The following is a 19,994-nucleotide window of genomic DNA, read 5'->3' on the forward strand; positions in this document are numbered from 1 at the left end:
TATTCAGAAGGATAGGCAGAAAGTCCATTTGCAAAACATGTGTCCTTCTTCATGGTTTTATTATAATGTGGTTTTAACTTTCCATGCAATTAAAATGAAAATCATCCTAATTAAAGAGCTTGAACCAATGTGATGCTCTTAGTGAGGTGCTAAAACGTGTGTTCTGTCAAATAAGGGGGAAAAAAAAAGTAGCTCCCTTGGAGATTTTCTCCACTAAACTTGTTTCCTAATTGCTGCATGCCATTTAAATTGCTTAACTGTGCTTTTGATCTCAAATGATTCAGTTCAATTAGCCTGTAAAAAATTGTAGGTCTCTTGTGACAAAGAAATCTCAAAGAAGTTTAGTTTATATCAGAGGACACAAGTATTTTTTAAACTTTCACGGTAACTACTAGCTTTTCTTTTTTCTTCTTATCACTGCAACTCAATCCCATTCCATTTTCTGAATATAAAGCCTTATAGTTAAATTTTAAACCAGTGCCAGCTATCATTTATCAAGCAAATACTATATAACAGGCCGCTTACGAACAGTATGTCAGTTAATTATTTTAATTGTCATCTAATGTCATGGATATTATCTGCATTTTATGGATTAGAAAATGAGACTTGGAAACAATTAAGAAGTTTAGATTTAAACCAAATCTTTTATCACCCAAGTTCAAGCTTTTATCCACAAGGCCTTTCCTACTACGTGATGGCCCTTCAGATAACACCGCATCAGTATAATTGTCCTGTCCTTTCATTAAAAAGCTAGCAAGGGTTAGAGGACAGTTCTCTCTCTTTGTTGTACAATATTTTAAAAAATATACACAAAACTGGAGAGAACAATGTAATGAATTCCCGATTATATTCAATGGCCTATGATGCACGTATGTCCTTTTTCATTGATTTCTCCATGTCTTTTTTGGGAGCACTTAAAAGGTAAATTCCAGCCATATCATGTCATCTTTGAATATTTCACTATGTGTCTCTGTCTGGAGATTCTTTCCAACATGGCCACCATGTTATTATATCCAACCAAGTTATCTAATTACTAGTTTGCACGAATCAGGGTTCTACTGGGAAACCAGAGGCATAGATATCCCAATCAGACAATTTAAGAGATTTAATAAAGAGCTATTTGACACTTAGCAGTTGCTTAGTTTACAAAAGTATGGTAAAGGTGAAATAAAATTCAGGAGGGATGGTGCAGTAGCTGAAGGTTTGCTGTGATGGGAAAGTGTTATCACTCATACCTCTTCTTCAAGGAGACGAAGCTTATGGTAACTGGGGAGAATGGGCCGAGAGGAGAGTACTGGGGGAGTAAGTTCCTTAATTCTTCTCACCCGCAGAGCTGTTCACAGTGCCTCATTAGCCAAACTGAATCGTAACTCAGAGTTGTTGACTCCTGGTAACTCGAGTTCAGGGACTGGCAAATGTGTTCTATAGATAACCAGACTGGTAATAATTTTGGCTTTTTTTATGGGCCATGTTCAGTCTTTATTCCATATTCCTATTTTTCTATGTATAACCCTTTAAGATATAAAATCACTTTCAGCTTACACGCTGTACATAAACTGTATATAAACCCAGATCTCACTCACCATTCATAGTTCAACAACTTTTGGCTCATAGAGATCAGCTTTGGAAAAGCAGAGAGCATGGTAGGGTTCAGGGTAGCTCTGGAAAAACAAATGTGAAGCAATAGACACAAATGAGGATCCTACCAAGGTCTACGTGTCATGGTTAGTAGATTTTCCTCTTTATTCCATGAATTCCCCCCTTCTTTTTGATTTACAATGTTGATTTGTTGGATAAATAACGTCTTTGGTCATGGAGACAAAATATTGGTTAATTGCTCTTTTGTGGTATATTTCATTGCTTTTCTTTATATTTTCTGTAAACTTATAGTTAGATCTCTTGGCTTTATTAAATTCAGATTGAAACTTTTAGGATATAATCATTCAACATTGGTAGTTGCGTAAGTCAGCTTTCCTGTTGCTGGACACAAAATCAGGGATTGCCTTGGGGCCTGTATTTGATTCCTGGTCCTTTCATCTCTCAATATTTTAAAACTATGAATACATAGAGCATATCAATCAATTGCAAATACCTTTTTTGTGCTCCTTCTGTTGTCCAACCTTAGGCAAATAACACTTTTTTATCTTTTGATGGTTTGAAACATCAGAAACTTACCCTCTCCCAGTTGCTAAATCAACACATAAGCACTTCCACACCATCCCTGGAGGCTCCAGGAGAGATTCCATGCATTTTCCAGCTTCTGTTGTCTAACAAGATTCTAGGGTCAATGAATGTATTGCTCTAATCTCTACCTCTCTCCTCATGGCCTCTGCTTCTCTGTGTGTGTCTTCTCTTAGCCTTGCATATGGACAATTGTCATTGGATTTAGGGCTGCATGGAGAATGCAGAATTACATCATTAAAATCCTAACAATCTGCAAAGATCCCTTTTTCAACTAATATCATATTCACAAGTTGAAGGGAATAAAATGTGATATAAGTTTTTTGGGAGCCAAATTCAACCCATTATTGGTAGCTTTTTGTGATGTATTTTGTACTAAGCTATTAACAGAAAATGTGTTGTTGATTATAAATTATAATATTGCAAGTATAGCAACACTGATGGGCATTTTGTATCATAACATCGTACCCAGTAAGTGTTTACTGGTTACATGAAGTATAAAGATTACAAAATAGATAATAATAAAATAGACATAAACTAAAAAAAGTATGTTTGTTAGCACAATTATTTGGTTTTCTTACCATTTGTCAGTTCTCTTGGGTAGGAATGGAGGAAGAAAGTAGCATCAGAGACCAAGAAATAAAAAACGCATTGAAGAATTTTAATCCCATTTGGCAGCAGAAACTTCGTATCAAGCAAGGTGGTGACTACATGCAATATGAGCTACTATAGTCTCATTGGGAGGTTCACAAGTTCAAGGCCAGCCTGGGCAACTTAGTAAGACCCACAACTTGAATTTTGAAAAAAGCAGGGTCATGTATATTGGTGTTAGAGCTTTTAGAGTGCTTGCATAGCATAGCATATGCCAGACTGGGTTCGATATCCAGTACTGAAAGAAAAGACACAGACAGAGACAGACAGACAGACTTCAGTTGGCTTGTTAAATATTCAAGGAGTTATTGTTGTAAATTTGCTAAAGAAACATCATCTCATCCCTTTTATATAACAGTAGTACAGTTGATCCATCCTAGAGAAAAATACAAAGGTACTACACACATTTGTCTATTTTTTTGTTTTGTTTTATTTTTTGGGGGGTTGGAAAATTGTTGTGGTATATATGTAGATGTTCTGCAGAGCTTCGGGTGCTTGTAGGTGGGGTTTTAGGGAGGCGACTGGAGCGTGGTTGCATGATGCTCAGCAGTGGACTAATTCACTGATGAGTTTAGAGTTAAATGTGACATTGGGCAGTGAAGCCTGCTGGAAGGAAGTGGGGGTCACTGGGGGCCTGGCCTGGAAGAGTCTACACTACACACTAACAAAACCTCAGTTCAGAGGTCATAGCCCGACTCTTTGGGGAACTGTCCTTAGAACCTAACTAGCAATTGTTCACAGAAACCCCTACAATGTCACAGAACCTGCAAATATCCTCCTCAAATGTTTTTTATTTTTGCCAGGAGGTTTGTAAGTAGCCAACGGAGAGGGCAGTAGCTCTTCCTGCTGCTAATTGGCTGCTGCTCCGCTACCCTTCTCCACCAGCTGCACCAGCATTCCTGCTTCCGAGCAGGTTGCTGTCCCCAAGGTAGCTACTTCTAGGCTCTCACTTTTGTTCTTAATGCACCAAGATGCCTAAAATGCTGGCAAAATCCCCCGCTATAGCTAATGCTTTATTAATATATTATTGTATCAAATTACATAGCTACGAGACACAGCATGTTTAGGGTTGAAACTATAAAAAAAGGCATTCATAGGCATGTTTGTGATCATATCTGAAATTTGATGTTTATGGGTGCTCTAGGAATGAAACCCCTGTGAATTTCGGGGGTCCACAATATGCTGTCATCCAAAGGACATCATCCTACTTTTATTTGTAAGTGACATCCATTGAGGGTCTCCCTGCACAGACACTGCTGTCCTGGTCAGAGCCCCCGTCTCCCCCTTAAGGAACTATCTCCGTGCTATATCACCTATTTCTTCCTGATGTTGTCAAAGGGCCCTCTCATCTTCCAGTCCAGGAGCAAGCCCGTTAGAATGGCGAGCGCATGCATCATAAAGACTACTGGATGCAATGCCCCTACGTTCTTCACTTTGCAGGGACCTTGGAGATGAGCGACAGAAAGAAGCCCTGCCCCAGCACGGAAGGCTGCATCAGCAGTAGGTGAGGCTGGAGCTGCCTGCAGAAAGAAGGCCAGCAGGTCGGAAGGGGTCCTGAAGGCAAATGGGAAGAACCTTGAAGGGGAACTAGGGAATCAGCGGACACTGGAAAAAAGTAATGAGATACACATATTTATTTAAAATTTCAAATTCATCACCTGTCAATGAGTCCTTTAAAAAGTCACACTATGAGATTTTGTGTAAATTACCTTAATTTTGATTTAAATTGCTTTATAGGATTTGTTTTAATTTTGAGGCATATTTATTATTTGAATTTTGGTACATGTGCTAATTTTTAAAGGAACAATAATCCACTTACAGTAACAAATATCTAAAATAGTTTCTGTAACGTGGCAACATACCCTGGGCATCTAGGAGAGGCAGGCATGATGTCACATATTTTGTTGGTCAAAGCACAAAAGAATTGCATTGAGGAGTCACTGAATATAGTGCCTGGAGCTCAGAGCTTGAGGCTGTCATCCCACAGATCCTGACTCTGCTCTTCACTGGCTCTAAGGCTTGGGGAGAGTAAACTGCCTGGGCCTCTGAGGCCTCATCCACAAAATGAGTTGCAGTCATTAGTACTATTTCATGCCATAGAGTAACCATGAGAATGAAATTAGTTAATTGTATGGAAATATAAATATAAGCTGTCTTCAGGTAATACACCCAGATTTGTGCATTCTGAAAGCATTTTGCTCCAGCACTGGGGCAAAACCCATTTCACTTTTCTTTACTTCTGAGAGCTTTCTATTGAACATTAGATGTTGCAGGGAGCTGGAGTAAAATGTGTTGTGTACAAAGGAAAATAGCATTTCCAATCTATTATGAGTTAAAGACAAAATATTTTTTATTTTCTATTTTTTTAAATAACTTTATTGAGAAACAAATAGCAATGAGACTGTTTCAAAACTGATTAAAAGCACAGTTTCAATAATTAACATTGCATATTGTTGTCTTAGTGGTCATTCATTCAAAATACTTTTTAGGTACATAAGTAATCACATAGAAAATGATAGTGATGTAGAATTAGAATAAAATGTTCCCTGGTACCACACACAAAAAAAGAATAAACTGTTTAATTTTCTGTAGAATGAGATTAATTGTGATGTGTGTCTTTCAGTGGAGCTTAATTACACTTGCATTTCTGTGTTAGCCTCCTATACCTCACACAAGTTATGCAAGCAGAGTCCCTTCTTAACACATGTAATTAGTGATGATAAATGTAGGAAACAGAAAAGCACATCCTGTGGCATTGCCTTCTGAAAATGTTTCTGCACAGAGAACCAAGTTTTTGAAGTTCTCTACTTTGTTGTGGCCAAAGCACTACAGGAGAGAAGGTCATCACAGAATGCTTTTACTCTCCTAAAGAAGCCATTTGAGGATGTAATGCAGCTGCATAAACTCTGAGCTTTGACAAGGCAGCTGCGTGGAGCCTCACTGCTTCAGGGCTCTAGAAAGTCCTCTACATGGTCAGCTGCCTAATGCAGCTTGGTGAAATATCACATTGATCTTCCATTAGCACCAGGGTTTCTGATAAGCAAAAAGGAAGCTTGGGGTTTGAGGAGAACCACAGAAATAGAGATAATGGTTCATACAATGTCATTGGATAAATTCCACTATACAGATGGCGTACATCTGCCTGCCTGCCTGCCTGCCTGCCTGCCTGTCTGTCTGTCTGTCTGTCTGTCTGTCTGTCTGTCTGTCTGCCTGTCTGTCTGCCTGCCTGCCTGCCTGCCTATCTGCCTGCCTACCTGCCTGCCTGCCTGCTTGTCTCTGTCTGCATGTCTAGGGCAGTTCCTGTTCTCTTGGAGCATAGTTCATAGATCCTGGTTGAGTGACATGTTCTTAGTGAACATCGGTGCTACCATACCATAAAGAGCGAGAGATGGCAACATTATCTTGGGGCCACACTGCCAGAGACTCGTAATGCTAATGCCATCAAAATGATCCACCCTGACCCATTCTGATGCAATGATGTTAAAGTGAGTCGCTTAAGGAAAAGTCTAAGATGAGAAAGGAATTTCCAGAAATTTAGGGTGATTAGATCCAATCAGGCTCTCGTTGCCTTTTTCTAGAACTCAATTTCAAAGGTTCCTTTGTGGACTTAACACTTCTGACCTCCAAGCTCTTACCCCTTGTTCTATCTAAGCTTCAGATTCCTCTTGCAGAAAATGACACCATGCTCCCTAACTTACAGTGCTTTGTGACAAGTGAGGTAATTCACTTGCAGAATCAGTTCAGCAGCATGGCTACTCTTGTTGTGATGTTGTTGTGTCCTAACCACAGCACCAGCATGAGCCCCCTGTCCTGTTGTTATACTCCATCTACCTTCTGTTCTACCCTGCATTCCAAAGGCCAGATTCCTGTCCCAAAGACCAACTCCCCCAGTGAAAGGACAATGAGCACCAGAGTAGAGTGTTCACAATACCACCTGAGCTATGTCCCATTGAAGCCCTAGGTTATTTGGAGATGGTCCACTTGTGGTTTTTCTGGTGTGATTGTTAGTTCTAGCAAGAATGAGCAGCCACAGAGCCATATATTATTTTGTCATCATCTTCTTCTGGAATGTTCTGCTCACCCAAGTCTTCCCATGGCTGATCCTTTCTGTCTCAGTTAAAATCTTGCCTTCACAGGGAAGCTTTCCTGGTCATGTTACCTTGATCAATTCCCTGACCTAATCACTCTGTACATTATTTTCTTACATTGTGGGCTTCAGAGAAGTCATCACCACTGGGAAGTAACTTCCGTCTTTATGTCTGAGTGCAATGTCTATTTCAACCCATGACAATATCCTTGTCATGAGGACAGAGTCCTTGGCTTTCTCTCTTTGCTACATGCTCAACGTCTGGCAGAGGGCAGGCACTGCATACAACTTGTTGTATAAATGAAAGAATCAACCAACCATTCTAGTACTTTCCCTTGGCAACCTAGCCCTGGCAGACCTGAGGCATCCTCTGTGTGTGCAATGACAACCGGACACTTCTGGCCTTGACACTGTCAGACGGAAGACTTAGAGTATTTCACTCTCTTTTTATAGTGTGTGTGAGTATGTCATCAGCCAAATTCACTGAGGCCTTATCCCTACTTCACAAGGTGTAATACTTATGATTTGATAGTGGTTGTTATAATCATGCATTAGGGTGACTATAATGATCTCCAGGGAACTGAGGGAAGATACAAAGTGGTCTAAGTGAGAAGGAAAACCTTTCCCTGCCTACCAGTGCTATGGAGGTTCTAACTCCTGGCCTGCAGTCTCAAGAAGGGAGGCAAAAGACATCAATGATGTCCTTCCATTAGGGAGCCACCCTCAGGCTTCTTGCACAGGACCCTGGAATGCACACGACTTGGAATGAACTGAAACAAGTTCAGGAATGCTAAGGGAAGAATCCCACATATGGGGTCAAAATGAACAAGTGGCTTCACTGTAGGCTTAAGTTGTGCTGTTGCTGCATGGTGAGGATAGGATCCCTGATGAATGCCAATTGTCTCAGCAACTGATGACTCACTGGAACTGAAAACAGTTCCTGAATTCTTTTTTTTTTTCTTTTACTAGGGTGTTGTTGTTGTCGTTGCTTTGGTGGTACCAGGGATTGACTTAGGGCCTTGCACTTGCCAGGCAAGTGCTTATTCTACTGAATTATTTCCCCAGCCTCAAAATAATTGGGGTTTTTTTGGTTTTGTTTTTTGTTTTTTGTTTTTTTTGTTTTTTTGTTTTTTTGTTTTTTTTTTTTTTTGGTATTTAGTTCAGGATCTATAGGGTCTCACTACACAAATTGGCTTCATAGTGATCTTCCTGTTTTCAGCCTCCCAAGCACTGGGATTATAGGCGTGAACCACCATGCCCAGTCTCAATCACCTTCTCAGTGTGCCCCTACAGGCAGGGCCAGTGCTGCACACTGGGGATTAAACTCCAGCCTGCTGGGCTCTGCCTAAGCAGGTGCTTTAATCCACTGAGCTATCTGGCCAGCCCAGTTCCTTAATTCTTTTGATTTGGTTTTGCTGTCTCACTACTGCAAAATATTAAGTAGCTGCTTTTTTTGGAGGGAAAAGTCATGGCCATAGTCTTCTACATCCTGGAAGAAGAGAGCAATGAAATGTTTTGGCTGAAAAGAGCCTCTAGGATGGGATATATTGAGATTATTCTGATATTGAAATCTGGTAAAAGATGTGGGAGCCGAGGGCCTTCACCCCACTGGCAGGGACCTTCCAGCTTCCCCACTACTGTCTGGGCCTTTCCATTGCAGATCCTTGATACAGACTTGCATGACACATTGTAGTGGGCTCCAGGCTTCCAGGTGGATCCTAGAGAACACTGCCTTGGGATTTAGAAATCCTCCACTTTGAATAAAATTACCAATCTTTTATATCTATTCATCACCTGATAGTCATTTGGGTTGTTTCTAAGATTTAATTATGACAAACTGTGCTCCTATAAGTACAGGTACACATAAATCGCTGTGGTATGTTTTCATTTCTTCTGGAAAAATACCCAGGAAGAGAATAGCTGGGTGGAATAGGACCTCTAATCCTTGCTTTTTGAGGAAACTCCACAGTGGTTCCCATAGTGGTTGTCCCAATTTACACACTCACCAACAGTGGAGAAGGGTTTCTTATTCCCCTTAGCCCCTCTAGCATTTGTTATTGGTTGCCTTCTTTATGATAGCCGTTATTTCTGGGGTGAGATGGAATCTCAGTGTTATTTTAATTTGCATTTCTTGAATCACAAATGATATTATTTTTTTCATAGATTTATTTGCCATTTGTATTTCTTCTTCTGAGAAGTATGTATTCATCTCAGATTACTCAGCTATAAAAAAGATATGCTTGAGGCTTTTATAGGTAAATGGATGCAACTAGAGATGATACTAATAAATGAAATAAATCACACCCATGTTTGTAAACATCACATTGTCTCCCTAGTATAAGAATCTGAAACAGTAAATAAAATCTGAAAGGCACAATAGATATAGTGAAAGGTAAAGAAATTTTTCAAGTAGAAGGAACAACTGGGATGAGGAAAAGGAGAAAAAGAAAGAAAGAAAAAAGAAAGAAAGAAAGACAAAGAAAACATGTATGTTGTATAATTGTACTGTTGATTTATACTGGTCTATTGAAAGAAACAGATATTGCCGGATTTTTTTTCTTTTTAATTTTCTGGACCAATTTTGCATGCTTATATCTGGTAAACTGAACATCTAATTTGAAAGCAACAATATACAGTATGACAACCATGGCTGAATTCCCATCACTTTGTGAAATTCGGTATTGTTTCTAATTCTTTACTATTTTTATTCTCTTTAAAAAAGAAAAAAAAAAAAAAAAAGTGGGGAGATGGCTCAGTGGCATAAGCACTTGCCTGGCAAGTGTAAGGTCCTGAGTTCAATCCCCAGTACTGGCAAAAATAAATAAATAAATAAATAAATAAGAAAGCTCCCCCCTTCGAAGACCTCTGCTGTGATTTGCATATGGATACAGCTGATTGTCACTCCTTACGTAGGGGTCTCTGCTTCCTGTGCTTCTGGATAGCTGGCCCTCAGAAATATACAAGCATTGATATTTTGCATTGATTCAACCAACAAATCCTTACTGAATAGCTCATTTAATAATCTAAACTAAAAGATAAGGAACAACCCTGAATCCCCTACGAGGACATGCAAACTGCTTTCTCCCACGCAGTCTCGTTTGATCCTCAGAACAGACTTGCAAGATTCTTTGAACTGTACACAGTTCACCAGTGTTGTAAGTGAAGCTGAGCTAAAAGAGGGGGCAAACTAATTACTCCAAGAAGCCCAGTTGGACCTTTATTTATTTATTTATTTATGTTTTAATTTTAAAGAGACTAAAACAAACAAAAAATAATAAGAACAAGGACAACGGGCTGGGAAGATAGCTCTGTAGTCTAAGCACCTGCCTGGAAAGCTCAAGCACCTGGGTTCAATTGCCCAGTATTGCATGCTGGCCATGGAGACTGGGCATAGTGATGCATCCCTATAATTCCAGTGCTGGGGAGGCTGAGACAGGAGGATCACTATGAGGCTGAGCTCCGTAGCAAGACCCTATACCAAATAAATAAATAAAATAATTTTTTGAAGGCATTAACACTTTCTTTCCATAAACCTTGAAAAAAATTTCCTTGTCCTTTTTATTTTTTAATGTATTTAAAGAGAGTATAAAAATAATAGGTAAGACATTAGAAACAATATACACAAAAAAAGAAACAAAAGCTAGATGAAAAGTATTCAACAGTGGTTGTTATATTGTACATTGCTGTCTTCAATGTAGTTGCTCAGACTACAGATACTAGTATGTAAAACTGGCCAAAGTAAAAATGTTAAAAATTAACTGCTACCCTAAAAAAAAAAAACTGATAGAAATTAGCAGTATAATCATCTTAGCCATCTTGTGTATATACTTACATGATGTTCCCCTTCCTTTTTTCCTATCTTGTCTCCTTTCCCTCATCTCAATTATTTATTCCTTACATTCAACTTCTTTCCCTTTTACTATACCTATTGTACCTTTCAGATTTTATTTATTCTTTCAGTGGACCTCGACTAAGAACTCAACTCTCTCCTTACACTACACCTACATGGTGCAATCAATACCTTCAGGATAGATACAGCATGTAGTAGAGAATTTATTAATGAGAGCCCTTGTAAGAGATGACACACACCCTAGATGATACAGGGATCAATATTTCAGTGAAGAGCCTGCCTACATACATGTGCATATATGCCAGGAATAAACAGATTTAACTCAGGCCCTCAGACAATAGCAATGGTGCTAAATAAAAATGGCTAATAACCTATTTTTATTTTATCTATATTTCAAGGGAACATGGCTAAATAGAGACTACTCAGATAAATATGCTTTCTGCCTCACTTGGGTCACAATGCCCAGGCTTTTTAGAAAGAGGCATTTTTTTAAAACAAAACTTACATAAAACCAATACGTCTATCTGACACTACAGAAAACTGATTGCACTCCCTTGAACTCAGTTAGGACATTGTGTAGACAAGTGTTTAGTCAGTAGAGAATCCTGACTTGAGCACTCACTTGCTATGTCTTCCAAGTCTGGTCACTTCATCCCTCTGAGCCCTGGATTTCTGATCTACAACAAGATGGCACCTGCACTACATTAGAAATAGAAAATGGTAAAGTCTGTCGTGAGTTTTTTAAAGTAGTAGTACCTTTTAAAAAGTGTTAGTTTGAGAAAAAAGAAAACCTTATAGGGGCAGCGGAGATAGCTCAGTAGAGTAAGTGCTTGCCTGGCAAGTGCAGGGGCCTGAGTTCAATCTCTGGTTCTGCAAACAAACAAATAAAAAAAAGGGGGGTAGTTTGTTTCTGTTTCTATAATTCATTGGGAATATGCCTGTTTTAATTGATCTGATCATAAAGGGTAAGATGGGGTTAAGAAATCTACTGTCTCTTTGTATCTTGGACCTTTAGCCTTTGGATATATGGAAAATGAAGGCATGCAATTCAATTCACACCTTGATTTTTTTCTTTTTTTGTTTTTTTTTTGTTTTGTTTTTTGTTTTGTTTTTTTTAAGGAAGAGTATACAGTGTGTTCAGGGTCTTATTACTAGATCAGACTCCTAATGATTCTCCTCTTTACAGCTTCCCAAGTGCTGGGATTATAGGCGGGCACCACCATGCTAAGTCTCAACTGCCCCCTCAGTGGGCCCTGGGGGCAGGGCTGGCACTGCAGGCCTGGGGATCAAACCCCAGCCTGGGCATCTGCCTAATCAGACACTTTAATTTGCTGAGCTATTTGGCCAGCCCCATTTCTTTATTATTGCAAGACACACAAAACTGTGTAAATTCCCTATATTTCTGGAGTTTATAGGGCAATAAGAAGGCTTACAGACATATGTTTGAACTTTGATGTAGATGCAAACATAAAGCAACTCCTTTCCTTACATTGATTTTGCTCCTGAGTGCTGAGCTTTACAAATAGGGCTGTACCCCTTACCACTTCTGATGTCAATGGGCATGACTATGAGGGGGAAAGTTCCACGTTCACCAAGAAGAATCAGTTTGCCAGCAGGCATACTTGAGGAGGCACAAACCAAGTAATTTTTCTGATGAGGATTTAGCATTGGACTTCTAATAACTTTAAAGTACACAGGTAGAAGGTTGGTCCCCAAACCTAGATAAAAGGATTTTCCCACATTTGTGTTAGGGAGGGAAATGTTATCGAATCTTGAAAGTAAAAATAACAATTGCCTAACAGGCTATTGCAAAGAGTTTCATGTTTTCATTTTATAAGTTTTATAAGGCAATAATTGAAAACACAATAACAATGGCAACAATAAAAATGTTCATTCTTATTTTTTAAACAGTAATGGCATTTAGAGATGCTCTTTAAAAATCCAGACCTGGCTTTATGAACCCTAAAATAAATGGCCCATTTCTTTAACGGTATGAATATACATGGAAAGAAACAAATGCTTGAAGAATTAAAACTGGTTGAGATCCAAGGAGAAAGAGTTTTTTAATTTGTTGAAGCATAACGTATTTCAGCCAAGACAAGATTTAGGTTTCTGACCTCCAGCAAGACCCAGAAATTTGATTAACTCCATGTGGAGGAGAAAATGCACAGAAAGATGCTGAGTTAACTCCCTTGAGACATTGTACTTAGAAAGTGATTTTAGTCCCTGCGGATGAAACTTCGGAGAACGGACTTCTACTTGCACTTAAAAAAAAGTTCAAAGAGATAAAATTTTTATTCTCACTTCAGAACTGTTGTGGAGTTTTTTTAATGAAAGAAATAATGGCTTTACAGGAGCTCAGTACATTGAAAAACAAAATTAAACACTTAAAGTAAATGAAGAGAAAATTTAGGATAAATTTAGTCATTTGTATCATAGAGAAATTTTTTACATTGCAGTGGTGAACAAACAAAACAGTGGACGTACAGACTCACTATAATATAGCTATACATTTGCAAACGCTCAGCTGGGTTCCCCAACAGGCAAATGATTCTGCTCTTGGTAAAGAGTACTGAAGTAATTACATAAAATATTACGATGGAAAGGAGAGTTAAAGATCATGTAGTGAAAGCTTTCTATTCTTTTTAGTGATGGAAACTTTTATTCAAATGAAATACTGCAGGGAAGCTTCATATGTTATGTGAAATTGATCAAGATGAAGCTCTTTTAGTTAAAACAGAAACTGGGATCTTGGACAAACAAAGCTGTAAGGTTCCTTCCTCTGGCACGAAAACGAAGCACGTGAAAGTAAAGAAATCCTTGATTGCTTGGTGCAAGACGGCTGCCGGAGAGAAGCGGGAGACCCCCTGGGAGGAGGCAGAGATTGGAGCTTTTATCAGATTGGACAGGTGGAGTTTATGGTCAAGTGTGGTAACGGGTTTGATTGTGGAGCCTGGCGCACTTGGGCCAAAATCAAAAGAGGAAGTGCACGGTGAGCCCAGGGAAGAAGATGGAAGTCGGTCTAGAAGGGGCTCCTCCTCTTTGGCTTTGGGATCCCTGCACCATGCTGACTTGCTGACCTGGCGGACTGCATGGGTACAGACTCATCAAACGCCTAATTTAGCTTGTGTATGGAGCAGGACATCCTTTCACACACCCTTCCATCTGGGATAATCTCCACATGGCATTATGACCATTAGAGTTTAGAGCTGAAGTGATGGGCCCCAATCATAGTCAACAGGACAAAATTAATCCAGCTGCCCACCCATTTGTCCTTTTTATTTCTTCTACTGTATTCATCATCAATTTTATCATCATCAAATGTTTATTGGGATTTTTTTATTCAAATATTTTATATGTAACAAATATGTTTTCAACAAATATTTTAAAAGTGTAGTCATTCTTTAAAACTTACACAACATCGCCCTGAGCTCGCCTTAGCTGGGTCAGATTTCCAGTTGCCATCTTGACAATGCTGTTGACATGCCTGTCTTCCAACATGATATTTTTATGATGCTGTTTATTTGAGGAGATGAAGGAAGGCAAGTTACGATCCACTTGTGTCTCATGATGATTTGGCAAGAAGAATGGCAAATTGTTGGCAATTTTTTTACATGCTTTCAATGGCATATTAAGAAGAAACCAATGTTGTGCATTCAACTGAAAAAGTTTCTAAGTGCAGGCATAAAGATCAAAGGCTGATTTTTTTTTCTTTTTACAATAAGTTGATTGTTTGATATTAATGGTAAGTCTAACCATTTTTCAAAATAAGCTGCTTCTGACTATAATAGGAGGAGGCTACCTCCTTTCAATATTTGGAAGGCACATATAAGGCAAGAGTAATTTAATAAACATCTTACAAAGAACTTTTGTGCCCTTGTTATTGTAAATTGGCCTTTTGGACATACCATTTGGCAAAGATCTGCATTTTTCTCACTTGCTTCAAGTAAATAAATTCTTAGATAAAGCATTTGCGTAGAATGCTCTGTTTACCATAACTAATTATATCTTCCCCAAATACTGTATATGATATTACTCCTTAGGTTTGAGGAAAAAAGTTCCTTTTAAAACATGTTTGTCCTAGAGATCTTGCCTATGAAGATAAATTTATTTCTGCTTGCTCCTTTGAATCAAGTAAAGGAACTAATTCAGTGTAATTCACTCCCCATATGTGACTTTTTTTCTTTAGCTTTATTAATCTTTATGATATTTATATCCCAGTGGTTTTTGTTGACTTAGGGAATTCAAGGTAAATTTCACCAAAATTTTCCTTCACTACAACATGGGGCTCTGAAATATTTGTAGTGAAAGCAACAACAACATCCTGATGATTTGAATGGTAATCTTTGTTGATTTTTGCTTAGTTTTGATGTTTTTTCTTTCAATTTTTCCAGCTTTCCGGGTACTGAACAGTTTGCAGGATTCACGTGGGAGCCCAGGCTGCTTGCTCTGTGCCTCATTATGCTAAGCAGAAGCTGGTGTGAGCACTGCTTAGACATCACACCTAAAGTGGGCCAAATTCCACTTTTATCCCTATTTGAGCAGAGCACAAAGAAGGAGCAGGTATGATTGGGAGAACGCTGAGGGGAGTTAGCTGTGGGTTTGTATATGGTAGCTCTTTCTAACCCCAGGTCCTAGAATATGGAAATGAGTGACCTCCCTTAGGAAATAGTGAGGGCTCAATCAACCAGTGAATAATCACCAATTGCCAGGAAGAGTCAAAAACCAGTGACCCCTTAGATTTAGATGACTACTCTTCTAAATTTCATTGGAAAAAGCCAAGGCTCAGGTTGTTGGCAATGTACCCCATCACAACTGCTTGTTAACACCACCAGTCTGTGTCACCTGCACTCTAAAAGGAAGTAAACCTAGAAATGACATCTGTCTGGGTGGAAAACAGCATGTCCTTCCTTTAACATTGCTTTATCCCTTATAACACTCGCTGAAATTCAGTAGCTAACATGATGATACTGAAAAGCACAACTTTCACAAGCTGATTAGGCCCTAAGGGATCCACCTCCTTGTGGTTTACGGGCTTAATAAGAAGCTAGTGTGGGTTGAGCCTCTTACAGCTCAGCATATTAATATGGTTTTATGTTTTATACCTCATTTTATATTTTCCTGCTGGATGGTTAAGACCAAGATAAAGCAAGACGTCTATAATGAGAAATGTAACTTTCATGTCTGATAAGGTCAGTCAGATCCCTTCAGGCTTTAACCTGAAGCCCTGTATCACAGTTTGTAGACCCTTTGTCAGTGTCAGCCATGTGGTTGAGTCACAGCCAGTGCTTGACCAATTTGCTCTCTATGAAAGCCTGAGAGAATGTTTTCTCTCTGGGTAACTCCTACAGATAACCCACTACTATTATGGACTACTGGACTATCTTGGATTATTTTGCTGAATTCATGCACCTACAATATTTAAATGGCAAAGGAATGCCCATCTCTGACAAAACTAAACAACAAAAAGGATATAAATGAAGAATCATTTTCTATCTGTATAAACAGAATAGTTAGGATAGATATACAGCTACTTTCTCTTAATTCAATGACAAGAAAGATTTGTACTAATAGTGTTGGACAGGATATCATGTCTGCATCTTGTACTATGAATAACTACTATGAAGACAATAATATGTAATGTGTTAATTATTGTAACCGTCCTACTAACCTGCTTTTAAACTGTCTCATTGCTATTTCCTTCTCAATAAAATTAATAAAAAAAAAAAGAAGTGTGGGTTCTTTCCAATCTTCCACTTCTCTGGCATGTAAAGACAGTATTACAATGCTCTGGAGGATACAATGTTCAAAGTACCACCTATGAAGCAGGCTGGACTCTTGCCGCACACCAGACCGGCCAGCCCCCTGGACAGTGGACTCTCAGCCTCCAGACCTGCTCTTTATAAGTTATGCAAACTCATGGGCTTTGTGACAGCAGAGCAGAAGGGAGCAAGATATGTGCCCCTTACCTTCATGTCCTACGACTTTAGGTCTGCGCTTACATTTTTGCTTTGCCCCTCTTGGCCTTTTTCTGTGAGTCCTTTCATGCACAGACACCTCAGGACTGAGCACCTTCCTTAGGTCCCACATTATCACTCCCCCTCCAGGATTTTCCTGCCTTGGAATCTCAGCGTCAGTTCCGACCTTTTGCTGATCGCTTGCCACATTGTAGTCTACATGCGCTAGTCATTTGCTTACTACTTCTCCCATTTCTCTATAAGTCAATCCTGCTGCTACACACTGCTGCTAGTAGAGACCAAGAGTGTATAATTCCCACTGGGCTAAGGAAATGCATCCCTCAACTGGTTCTGCCACAAAGTACCTCAACCTAACTTTCAAGTTAAAATACCTATGCTTAAAAATCTAGTTTTAATGTTAAAACCTTATGTCTCTTTATAGTCACCTGTGTTGTCCCCCTGTTGGAGGGGTTTTCCCCCCTTTTCTTTATATGTTACATACTATATATTAAAAACATTAATCTGCCTTCAGTTATTCTGTCTTTGGGATATTTTTACTAAGGTACAGTATGCTGACATCCCATAAACACCTTGCAGCCTGCTTTCCTTTCCTTATTTTTCCTTTCCTTTCCTTTCCTTCTTATGTGTTTAGTACAAGATCTACAGGATCTCACTATATAGGTCGGACTCCTGTTTTCAGCTTCCCGAGGGCTGGGTTTACAGTGCACCACCACGCCCAGTCTCAATCCCCATTTCAGTGGGCCCAGGGGTGGGGCTGGCACAGCACTCCTGGGATCAAACCCAGGCCGTTGTGCTGTGCCTAAGCAGGTGCTTTAGTCCGCTGAGCTATCTGGCCAGCCCTCAGCCTGCTTTTCTGTAACTGACACCAATTGAAGATTTTTCTTCACAGACTTTCCTGTCCTGCTAATAGCATCCCTCTCTTTATTGAGGAATGATCTCTACCTCCTATTTTTGAATTTCTTCTTGGTGTTCAAGTGCCCCAACATATGACAGCCAATGGGCAGGCACTTTAGAATGCCCATCCCACAGTACCTTAAAAATTATGTAAAGGAAATAAAAGGAGATTTGTTATTTACACCATTGATGTTTCAAAGAGACTGAACTTCAGTGCTGCTATGAAGAGCCCTGGTGCTGCCTAAGTACTTTTTATTTCTAAAGTTCTTTCTTTGGCTTTGAATTGGGCAAATTGTTCTATGACAAAACGTTCTTTTGTACAATTGAACTAACCTGAGTTTTTCATAATACTTGGCACCCAAGAAAGTCTGGCTAATTCTATATTATATCCTCGAATGTCAAGCATTCTCAAATTTATTAGGAAAATTGCAAAAATCAAACCTAAAAGTTTTGGTCCCAGAATTTTACATAAGCTTTCTTTAAGAATTTTTATTTCTATTGGTACACGTGAGTAGTGCAAATGGCTACATTCATCATGGAGCATCGGGACGCGTACATAACACATCTAATTCTTCTTTTCTGCCCCGCTCTCCTCCATCCTTCACCTTGTACTCCCATGCCCCTCCCCCACTTCTTTATGCTGTCAGCACCCTTAGGCTGACGTTGACAATGGTAGATTCTAGAATGAGTAACCTAGAAATCAGGAGACTGCTCACTTGCCCTCAACCCTTTCACTTATCCAGATTGATAATACCAACTGGCCAAGCATCTTTTCCTGTAGAAGGCTTTATAGCGATTTTGGGACCTGCCTTCCCCTTTCTATCCCAACGCTACTTCATCTTTTGACTCCTCCCCTTCCCTCTCTTTCCCTTCTCTACTTCCCTCCCCTCCTCTACTTTTCCCCATCCTAATCTTGCCAGTTATAGCAAGATTTTTAAAATATTTATTATACTTATTAGTTTTTTAAATTTACTGTATTCATTAGCTTAACAGGCTTATTGTTTGTGAGTTTCTTGTTATTATTTAGTATATTTTACTGTATTTATTAGGGAAGAAACTGGAAACTCCTTGTGTTAGTCCTATATATGCAGCCCCATCTAGCATCCTGGGCAAGAAGTACCAAGGTCCAGAGACAACTATGCAGAGCGTCGGAATGATGTTCTACACAAAATGTGATGAAGTGATGGGCAGCGTCGTCACAGGGAGATGTGACATTTCTCCATACACATCCAAAGACTGAAAATAGTTTCTCAAACGATTCCTCATCATGAACCCAAAAAAGAACGGCTTTCAAACAATTCAGGAGTGCCAACGAGATAAATGCAGGCTGTGAAGGAAATCAATTCCAAACATTTGTTGAACAAGAGCTGAACATCTCAGATTCAAAAAGGCTAAATAGCATGATTTCAATGGGGTTCCCCAAGAAAGGAATCCAGAAATCTCTTTTAGAAAGGATATGCAGACTTCACTGGGGCCTGCAGCCGCCTGACCAAGGCTCAGCAGACAACCATGGATGGGTTCCGTGTCCAAACAGCAGTTTGCAGGTGGCTGCGCCAAGGAGGCGGAGAAGGCACCAAAGGATTCAGCCCGGGCAGCAGACAAGTTGGGGCTGCTGCGTGGTGCCAGCATCTGTAAGTGGTTCAACGTGCGCATGGGGTTCGGCTTCCTGTCCAAGACGGCCCGCGCTGGAGTTGCGCTCAACCCCCGGGTGGACGTCTTTGTGCAACGGAGTAAGCGGCAATTGAAGGTTTTCCGGAGCCCGAAGGAGGGTGAGGCAGCAGAGTTCACCTGTAAAAAGTCTGCCAAGGACCTGGAATCCATCTGAGTCACCGATCCTGGCAGGGTGTTCTGTATTGGAAGTTAGAGGCGGCCCAAGGAGAAGAAGACACAGAAGCGCAGATCCAAAGGAGACAGGTGCTATAACTGTGGTGGTCTAGACCATCATGCCAAGGAATGCAAGCTGCCGTCCCAGCCTAAGAAGTGCCCCTTCTGCTAAAGCATTAACCACATGGTGGCCTCATGTCCACTGAAGGCCCAGCAGGCTCCCAGCTCCCAGGGAAAGCCAGCTTACTTCCAGGAGGAAAAAGAGATCAACAGCCCTGCCCTGTTTCTGGAGGCCCAAAATAGAACACAGTGAGTGGGAGAATATTCTTTGCTATCAGGCAGTTTCAAAGAGCAGGCATCAATCGGCAGAGTGGAGAAAGTGGGGATAGGGTGGGGTGGGGTAACTGGCACTACCATGTATCTCAGGCCGGGGTTCCCAGCCATCACCCTCTCTTCCCTCAGTGGGGGGAGGGGGTGAGACAAAGGAACTCCAACCATGTTCTAGCCAAGTAAAAGTGAGGGCTCTGGA

At 40.0% G+C, this 19,994-nt stretch overlaps 1 pseudogene; it reads left to right on the forward strand.

The window, feature by feature from the left end:
• Positions 1–19,154: 19,154 nt before the first annotated feature.
• LOC101569530 lies at positions 19,155–19,778 on the forward strand (annotated as a pseudogene).
• The last annotated feature ends 216 nt before the right edge of the window (positions 19,779–19,994 follow it).

This window comes from Octodon degus, unplaced genomic scaffold, assembly GCF_000260255.1.
Source record: "Octodon degus isolate 3935 unplaced genomic scaffold, OctDeg1.0 scaffold00012, whole genome shotgun sequence".
Taxonomy (NCBI): Eukaryota; Metazoa; Chordata; class Mammalia; order Rodentia; family Octodontidae; genus Octodon; species Octodon degus.